Source organism: Coenobita brevimanus, chromosome 25 (assembly GCF_032717465.1).
Source record: "Coenobita brevimanus isolate Jiangsu-jjx chromosome 25, ASM3271746v2, whole genome shotgun sequence".
Lineage (NCBI taxonomy): Eukaryota > Metazoa > Arthropoda > Malacostraca > Decapoda > Coenobitidae > Coenobita > Coenobita brevimanus.
The window spans coordinates 29,608,600-29,618,521 of record NC_136978.1 but is presented as its reverse complement, the minus strand read 5'-3'; the positions used below and the strand labels follow the sequence as shown (position 1 = coordinate 29,618,521).

At 40.5% G+C, this 9,922-nt stretch overlaps 1 non-coding gene across 1 annotated transcript; it reads right to left on the bottom strand.

Moving 5' to 3' along the window:
• Window positions 1-1,913: 1,913 nt before the first annotated feature.
• On the bottom strand, window positions 1,914-2,032 carry LOC145393957 (5S ribosomal RNA). Its single transcript, XR_013896307.1, has one exon. It is a non-coding gene; the product is annotated as a 5S ribosomal RNA (ribosomal RNA).
• Between the last annotated feature and the right edge of the window lie 7,890 nt (window positions 2,033-9,922).

Here is a 9,922-nt window from a genome sequence, read left to right as displayed (position 1 = left end):
AGGTAGGTTTGTGACAAAAGATAATCCATTCCTGAATTAAAATTGCTGGGATGTTATTACCTTGTTCCTAAAGAGAAATTCATTTTTTTCTCATAATTATTTGTCAGAAATTTTGCAAAAGATGCCGGTGAAGTATACCAGGCTATAAACATCACTAAATGAATCTTCTGTAGCTTCTCCTTTATAAAGTGGCACTTTGTATTTCTTCAAGCATTCTTGCTATACGTCTCTGTTCAAGGAGCATTTAATAATACTGTACATTGGTTGCACCGACTGGTCTACGCATTTATTCCAAAACCCTCCATCCTCCATTTGGTCCCACTATCTTTCTCTCATTCAGATCTTTCTTCATTTTGTGGTATCTCGTTTCTCCCAGTGACTGTCATGGTCAGCTGCTGAGTCACCACCTCATCATTCGGTTACATCGATTAACTTTTTCATTTTAAATACTCATTTTAACCACTTAGCCATTTAGCCACAAATACTTGAAGATTGACGATATGCATTTCTGCCGTCTCTGGCTTACATCTTATCTACATTACCAGTACTCAGAGAACAAAAAATATGAAATGCACGAGAAACTACTGAAGAAAAGAATTCAAACACGTTTGTGACAATTTTTAACAAATTGTGAACACACACACACACACACACACACACACACACACACACACACACACACACAGTAAAAAGGGTACAGTATTAATTAAGTATTGCAGTTTCTCTTCGATTACAGAAAACACAGAAAACCCTAACTCTAGGTAATATAAGCGTTTTCTTGTCGACAAAAAATAAATAAATAAATAAATAAATAAATAAGTAAATAAAGTAAAAGTGATTTTGAAAAGACCTGAGTGATGGGTAAGGAAGGTTGAAGTCTGGGATCCTTTTACAGCTGTTGCCACGACCCCCATTACAAGCAGGGCAGGGCGAACGACCATCGTTGTGCCTTCACCCTCCTGATAAAAGAAATTGGCTTACAACAGTAACGTGTATTATAATGTGAGTAAAGAACACGCCATTCTGTATAAGTTAGCCCCTTCAGTGCGATGCCTACTTGATCTCGTTATATATATATTTTTTTCCGCATGGATGTCTTCATAGCTGATACTCTTATCTTACTTCCTTAAAAAAAAAAAAAAAGCGAATGCCAAGACCTACGACTGCATCAGTTTTAACCTGTTGTTTTTGTTACTAGATGCTCCAGAAACGATTCACCGAGTAGCCTTGTAATGGAGGATTATAAATCTGATCACTGCAGTTCACAATCTAATACATTATAATTCGAGCCGTGTACATGTCTGTCTGTCTATCTGTGTAGTGCAACCGAAACTGGAAAAGGATTGTTACTGTTACGTGTTTTTATTTTTAATTGGTGCCTATCGATCATTGAGGCCGAAGCCCCAGGTCATTAAGGCAAATATATATATGTTTATACATGGACACATATATACATATATATACATAGAGTCAAGTCGCCTATGGCGCGGACTTCCATGCCACAGTTTTCTACGACACGGCAAGGTGCCAAAAAAAAAAAAAAAAAAAAAAAAAAGGAACCATGCGAGTAAAATACCTATGTCGTGGTGGCGAGGCAAGATTTGAAACGCCCGGGAAATTCCCTTGACGGTCGGCACGCTCACCCGTTTGTAAACAAAGAAGATGGTGACCATTTCAGCTCGATACTACAAGTGTCTCCACGTGGCTTGTAACACTGTTGTCCCCTGTTGTAGACACTACCTCTGATTCATTTGTACAAAACAATGAGGATTTGGTAAGAAAGTTTCATTTTTTTTTTTTTCATTGCCAGACGCCATGTATCCCAAACGGGGTGACCAAGGGCTTAGAGTTAATTATTTTACAGGGAGGGGCACTAATCCTCCACCAACCCCACACTCGTAGGGAGAACGTAATGCCAACAGCATCTGGTGTTCCCAGGTGGTCACCCATCCAAGTACTAACCAGACCCAACGTTGCCTAACTTCGCTGATCGGACGGGAAGCGGTGTACTCAATGTGATATGGCCGTTAAAATCTCTGAATGTCATGTACCCCTACAAAGTAGTCAGCTTTGATGTTAAATCATTATTCAGAAATGTCCCTGTTGATGATGTTTTAACTTTCCTACCAAACATTCTGGGTAGTAACACTGATGGTATTCCCTCTGAAACATTATCAAGCTAATTAAATTGTGCATTGTGAACTCTTCTTTTACTTTTGAAGGTAAATTTTACAAAAAAAATTTGGTATGGCCATGGGTAATCCCCTCTCCCCAGTTCTGGCAAATATTTACATGGAATGCTTTGAGAAACATTTACTGACCTCCATAAAGGAGCAAAACATAGTTTGGCTCCGATACGTTGATGATATCCTGTGCTTCTGGCCTAACAGTCTTACCATTGATGAATTTCTCCTGCAATTAAATTCGTTAGTTCCATCGATTAAGTTTACTCATGAGATGGAAATGGATAATGAATTGCCATTTTTGGATGTAAAAGTTATCAGGGACCAAAATGTTTTGAAGACTAAAGTATACAGAAAACCTACGAATATTATGTCATATGTTCGTTACTATTCAAACCATCATATTAATGTAAAAAGATCTGTGTTCATATCCATGTACCTAAGAGCATATAGAATTTCAGACCCAGAATTTTTAGATGATGAACTAAAAATGAATCAGAGTATTGGTAAGAAGCTAAAATATCCACAAAGCATACTAACTCAGTGCCACAATACAGCCAAGAAACGATTCCTTGAAGGGAAAACTATTAAGCCAGATCGCCAGAACATTCAAAGAACCCTTGTCCTCCCTTTCCATGAAAATATTCTTGATGTTGTTCACATACTGAGGAAACTCAATGTACAAGTAGTATTCAAATATGAGAACACCATCAAAAAAACCCTCATCAAGAACAGCACTTTCAGTAATTCAGGCGTTGTTCACAAAATCCCGTGTAAAAGCTGTAACAAATTTTAAATAGGACAATCTGGAAAAGATTTGGAAACTAGAATCTCACAACATAAATACAGTGTAAGGACAGCCCAACAGAGTAGTGGTTTATTTCAGCACAAAGCATCCAGTGATCACCATATTGACTGCACAAGCTCCAAGATTCTAGCAAGATCAAAAAGCTTAGATGAAAGAAATGTAATAGAATCTTGTCTAATTTCTGGCACATATGAAAAGAATGTAAACATGAGCTATGGTTATTTTAAGTGTGATAAATTGTTAACTGAATTAATTTTAAATCAGTATCCCCCAGACTAACAACTGATTGTTCTCTGTCATCTCCTGGTGGTGTAGTCACACCTGTGTGGGACACACCAAGCATTAATCTTCTAGGTCTTAAGTTAAGCAGCAGTATTTATCCCCTCCTCCCTCCCCCCTTCCCCCTTCCCCTCCTCCTTCCCCCTCCCTCCCACTCCCCTTTCCTCCCCTCCTACTCCCTCCTCCTTTGTCACGTGCATTTTTAGATTCAGGTCATCCTTTGTTGTGTTCCACTCCCTGCTGCAGGTGACCGTAAGTTAAGCCGCAGGTAAAAATTCAGGTCATCTATTGTTCTCTGTGCCACTACCTGCTGCGGGTGTGCATAAATGACCTCTACCCTTTACGTTTCTGTCTCACTGTCTGAATCTGTAATATACGAAAGTACTCACTGTCGCTCCTTTCATTTCTCCTGTGCTTAGTTTGCATATAATAATTTGCATATAATAATTTGCATATAATAATTAAGAGTGAAATGGCTGGGAAGCATGCCGGCACGTGACTGGCTACAGCATAGCTGGGTCTTTTGGGTGTGGGCAATCAGGCAAGTTAGCTGCCTACTGCGACTGCAACACATTGGCGAGGTGTTCAGGAAGTTAGCCAAAGAAACCTTGATGGACTCTGAAAGAACAATAATGGCCCCCAGTCCCGTGCAGCCCTTAAATGGGCAGGGGGTGCTAAGAATCTCACGGTTGCCTCAATTACAATCTAATTCATTTGTTAATGCAAAAAATACAATTAAAATTGGTAACTGGAATGTGAGAACGCTAAATCATGACGGTAAAATCGATGAGTTAGTGAAGGTTTTTCAAAATTACGGACTTGATGTTTGTGCTCTGACAGAAACAAGATTAACTGGAGTCGATAAGTTGGATTTGGAGGATGGTATACGTTTATTGATATCTGGCCGACAGGACGGAATGCATTATCAGGGAGTAGGATTGTTGCTGGGTTGTAAGGCAAATAAGGCTTTATGTGAGTGGGATCCTATAGATGAGCGATTATTATACGCACGGTTTAAATCAAATCATGGCAACATCAGCCTGTTTGTGTGTTATGCACCTACTAATGATGCACTCGATGAAAGGAAAGACACATTTTATGAAAAGTTGCAAGAAGGAGTAGGAAGAATACCTAGACATGATGTTTTGATCTGCGTTGGAGACTTTAATGCAGTAATGGGCTGTTCAAATGAGGGATTTGAGGCATGTATGGGTAAGATGGGAGTTGGTAGTAGGATGAGTGAAAACGGAGTGAGGTTTGGAAGCTTCTGTCTAGCAAATGACTTAGTCATCGGGGGCACACTCTTTCAGCATTGCAATATACACAAGACAACTTGGGTGTCGCCGTGTGGAAAATATAAAAATCAGATTGATCACATCGCTATCAGTAGGAGGCATAGAAGTTCTCTGCTAGATGTTCATGTTAAACGGGGAGCGGATATTGGTAGTGACCATCAACTCAGCATTTGCAAAACTAAGGTTTAAACTTAAAAATCAGAAGAAGGAAAAATCTGGTGTTGGTAGATACGATATTGTTAAGCTTAGAAGGAAGGAGAAGAAAAGGAATTCAGATTAGAATGCAGAAATAGGTTTTTGGTGTTGGAAACGTTGGAAGAGGGGGAGAGAAGTGTGGATGAGATGTGGGAGGATGTGAACAAAGTTTTGCATGAGACTGCTGAATGTACGATTGGAAGGAGACATAGATTCAGGAGAAAGAAATGGATGTCAGAGGAAACGTGGGATATGATAAAAAAGAGAGGTAAGGCTAAATTGAGGAGTGAGATGCAATGCGTTGATGAACGAGAGATTGAATTAGCAAGAGCTGCGTACTGGAGTTTGAATTCAGAAGTAAGAAGGTTAGCTAGGAGAGATAAAAGAAGATGTGTGGATGAAAAGGTTGCAGAGACTGAAATCTTAATAAACAAAAATGATGGACAGAGTCAAAGAATAGCATATGAATCGATTAGAGAACTGAGTGGTAATGCAGGTAAACGCAAGGAAATACCAGTTAGAGACAGGGAAGGAAATTTATTGACCAAAGATGGAGATATTAAAAATAGATGGAAAGAGCATTTTGAGACAGTTCTTAATAGACCAATACCACCAGAAGAGGATATACCGTCTGCTCAGGAAGATTTAAATATAGAAACAGGAGAGTTGAGGCTTGCAGAAGTGGAGAAAGCAGTAAAACAGTTAAAGAATAATAAGGCACCAGGGGAGGATGGTTTATTTCCCGGAAATGTTTAAAGTGGAGGGGGATAGATTAATAATGATCTTGACCAAGCTATTCAATAAGATATGGGTGACGGGGTTACTACCATCAGTTTGGAAGAATGGTGTAATTGTTAAAGTTCCGAAGAAGGAGACCTAAGTGAATGTGGTAATTGGAGGGGAATCTCTTTGTCACCGATAGCTTTGAAAGTTTTCAGTAGAGTGTTGTTAAATAGGTTGGAGCCGGTGGTTGAGGGTATTCTGAGGGATGAACAGGCTGGTTTTAGAAAGGGACGTGGTTGCAATGATCATATCTTTATAGTTAGGCATTTGATGCAGCAAGTTAATGAAATGAGAGTACCGTTAAGTCTTTGTTTTGTTGATTTTGAAAAGGCTTTTGATAGTGTTTCGAGAGAGACTATGGGGAAGATCATGAGACATTATGGAATACCAGAGGAGTTTGTGAGGGTCATTATGAACATGCATGAGGACACATTTTGTAAAGTGATGGTTGATGGTTGTCTGAGTGATTCGTTTGAAGTCAAGTCCGGAGTAATTCAAGGTGGTGTTCTATCGCCTTTACTATTTATATTGGTCATTGATTACATTATGAAACGCGTTGGAACAGAAACCGGTGCAGGTATACTTTGGGGAGAGAACAGGAAACTTTTGGATTTAGATTATGCAGATGATATAGTTTTGATTTGTGATGGGCCAGAAGAGATGCAGAGAGTGTTGGACTGTTTGGTGAGTGAAGGTCGTAAGGTGGGTTTGGTTATTAATTGTGGAAAAAACTGAAATAATCAATATGAATATGGAAAATGCGCAGGAATGTGTAATTGGAGGTATGGTTGTAAAGCAAGTTGATAGGTTTAAATATTTAGGTACTTATTTAGCCAAGGATGGTTCTTTGAACTTTGAATTCGAGGAAAGGTTAAAGAAGGCTAATCAGGCAATGGGAATGCTTAAAAATATTTGGAATAATAACAATTTCTCTGTGCATACAAAAATCAAACTTTATAAGGTAATGGTTAGGAGTATCTTAATTTTTGGACACGAGTCTTGGTACAGCACAGTGACTATGGAAAATAAATTCTTGGTGTTTGAAAATAAAGCACTTAGAAGAATATTAGGAGTTAAGTGGTGGGAAAGGATACCAAATAGTAGAATTAGAGAAATAACGGGAGTGCAGCCGATCGATGAATATGTTAGATTCTCACGATGGAAGTGGCTAGGACATGTGTATAGGAGACAGGGAATAGTACGAGGTACACCAGGGTGGGTGGCACTTGGTAGGAGAGGTAGAGGAAGGCCAAAAGAGACGTGGGTGAGGACAATGAGACGGGAAGCTGGAGATGAGTGTTGGGGAGATCTTGAGGAGTTAGCACAAGATAGGATGTGGTGGTGTGAGTTCATCGAGGCCCTATGCATCCCCGAGGGTGCCACAGGAAATGATTGATTGATTGATTGATTGATATATATATATATATATATATATATATCTCATATATATATATATATATATATATATATATATATATATATATCTATTGCCAGACGCCTCAATCCCGTTTGGGGTGGCCACAAACAAATCGCCTCCAAGTCGCCCTGTCCCCCGCCATTTCACTGCCCTGCTCCCAACTCACACCCCCCTCTCTCATATACCTCTCCACCCCATCCCTCCATCTCATCCTCGGTCTCACCCTCCCTCTTCCACCCTCCACCTCACTCACATATACTCTCTTTGTCAGTCTTTCACCCTCCATCCTCTCCACATGGCCAAACCACCTCAGTGTGTTCCTCACAACGCTTCCTATCACATCCACATCCACACCACAACGTTCCTTTATATCCTCATTCGTCAGCCTGTCTCTCCACGTGACTCCACAGTATATATATATACATATCTATATGTATATATGTATATATATAATCCTTCTGCTTACACTGTTAATCTTTTCTCTCCGTTGGGCTCCTCCAATCACAACCTTATCACCTTAACCTTTCCTATCACTCCGGTACTGCCTGTGGACCCTCCAGGGAAACGTTGTCTGTGGCATTTTGGAGCCGCGGATTGGGAGGCCCTCAGGCAGTACTTCATTGATTATCCCTGGAATGATTATTGCTTCCATGGCCGGGAGCCATCTGAGTGTGCCTTGCGCATTATGGAGGTTATGCTCTCGGACATGGAAGCATACATTCCTTTCTTATTTCCTTTGACTAACGCAAGAAAGCCTTGGTTTAATCACGCTTGTTCTCATGCTGTCCACAACAAGGAGAGGGCCTACAAAAGGTACCGGAGCCAACCCATCCCTGAATCATACCATCTTTACCTTTCTGCCCGGAATCGTGCTAAGTCTGTTCTTCGCTCTGCTAAAAACAATTTCATCCGTACTAAATGCTCTCAACTCTCCAACTCGAATTCTTAACGCTCCTTCTGGCACCTTGCCAAAAACCTTTCTAACAACTTTACCTCATCATCCTTCCCTCCTCTTTTCTACTCTGATGGTTCTGTAGCTATTTCTTCTACTGATAAAGCAGATCTCTTCGCACAGACTTTCTCCTCCAATTCTACCTTAGACGATTTCGGTGCTGTTCCTCCATCACTTCCCACCTCTGACTTCCTCATGGCTGACATTAAAATTTCTTCAGCTGATGTATTTTCTGCCATCACTGGCCTCAATACTAACAAGACATATGGGCCTGATGGAGTCCCTCCTGTTGTTCTCAAGAACTGTGCTTCTGTGCTTACACCCTGCCTAGGCAAACTCTTTCGCCTTTGTCTGTCAACTTGTACCTTTCCTTCTTGCTGGAAGTTTGCTCTCATTCAGCCAGTCCCAAAGAAGGGTGACCACTCCCAACCCTCCAACTATCGTCCAATTGCTTTAACATCCTGTGTTTCAAAAGTTTTTGAGTCAATTCTTAATAGAAAAATTTTAGGGCATATTTCCTATCACAACCTTCTTTCTGATCGTCAGTACGGGTTTCGTCAGGGACGCTCCACTGGCGATCCTCTCACCTACCTTTCAGACTCCTGGTCATCCTCTTTTCGGGACTTTGGCGAAAGCTTTGCCATTGCACTTGACATCTCAAGGGCTTTCGATCGAGTCTGGTATAAATCTTTAAAATCCAAACTCCCCTCTTACGGTTTCTATCCTATCTGTGCCTTCATCTCTCGCTTCCTTTCTGGTCGTTCTATAGCAGCTGTTGTAGACGGCCATCGTTCTTCTCCTAGATCAATCAGCAGTGGTGTTCCTTAGGGCTCTGTCCTATCACCAACCCTCTTCCTTTTATTCATCAATGACCTTCTAAGCTGTACATCTAACCCTATCCACTCATATGCTGATGACTCCACCCTTCACCTTTCCATTCAGTTCTCGCAATGCCCATCTCAGCAGTTAATTCAACAAACAAGGGATGAGGCTATGGCACACCTAATGTCTGACTTGGCTCGTATCTCTGACTGGGGTAAAAATAATCTTGTTGTTTTTAATGCATCTAAGACTCAGTTCTTACACCTATCAACCCTTCTAAATCTTCCACAGGTATACCCACTAATGTTTAATAATATTCAGCTTAATCCTGCATCATCCTTGAACATGCTTGGGGTTTCATTTACTCGGGACTTATCTTGGAAAGATCATATTACATCTCTTGTAAAATCTGCTTCCAAGAGATTGGGTGTGCTAAGCCGACTCCGTTCTTTCTTTACCCCTGCACAATTGTTAACTCTATACAGGGGTTTTATCCACCCCCGTGTGGAGTACAACTCTCACGTGTGGGGAGGCTCCCCACATACAGATCTTCTCAATAGAGTGGAGTCAAAGGCTTTTCGTCTCATTAACTCTCCTCCTCTTACTGACTCCCCTCAATCTCTGTCTCTTTGCCGCACTGTTGCATCTTTATCTCTTTTCTATCCCTACTTTAATGGTCACTGCTCCTCTGAATTGTCTGCATGCATTCCTCCACCTCTACGACGGGCGATTAGCACCGGTCTATCAGGAAACTCTCATCCCTTTCCTGTCCAACTCTCTAATGCAAGAATTAACTGTTACACCCAGTCCTTCAATTATGCAACAGATCAGCTCTGGAAGTGTCTCCCTCTGTCTGTATTTCCTGCTGCCTCTGATCTCCAGTCTTTCAAACGCAGTGTGTCCAGGCATCTCGAAATGAACGGATCTTGAATTTGGCTCTCTCTTGTATTTTGTTTTTCTCTTGGAGGGAACTGTTATTGCAGACTCATGGCCTTTGGTTCCTTCTTCCTCGCATAAAAAATATATATATATATATATATATATATATATATATATATATATATATATATATATATATATATATATATAGAATTATCCATGCTCATATACACACACTGTCATACATACATACGCACGTATATAATATATACACACACACAATTATCCATGCTCATTTACACACACTGT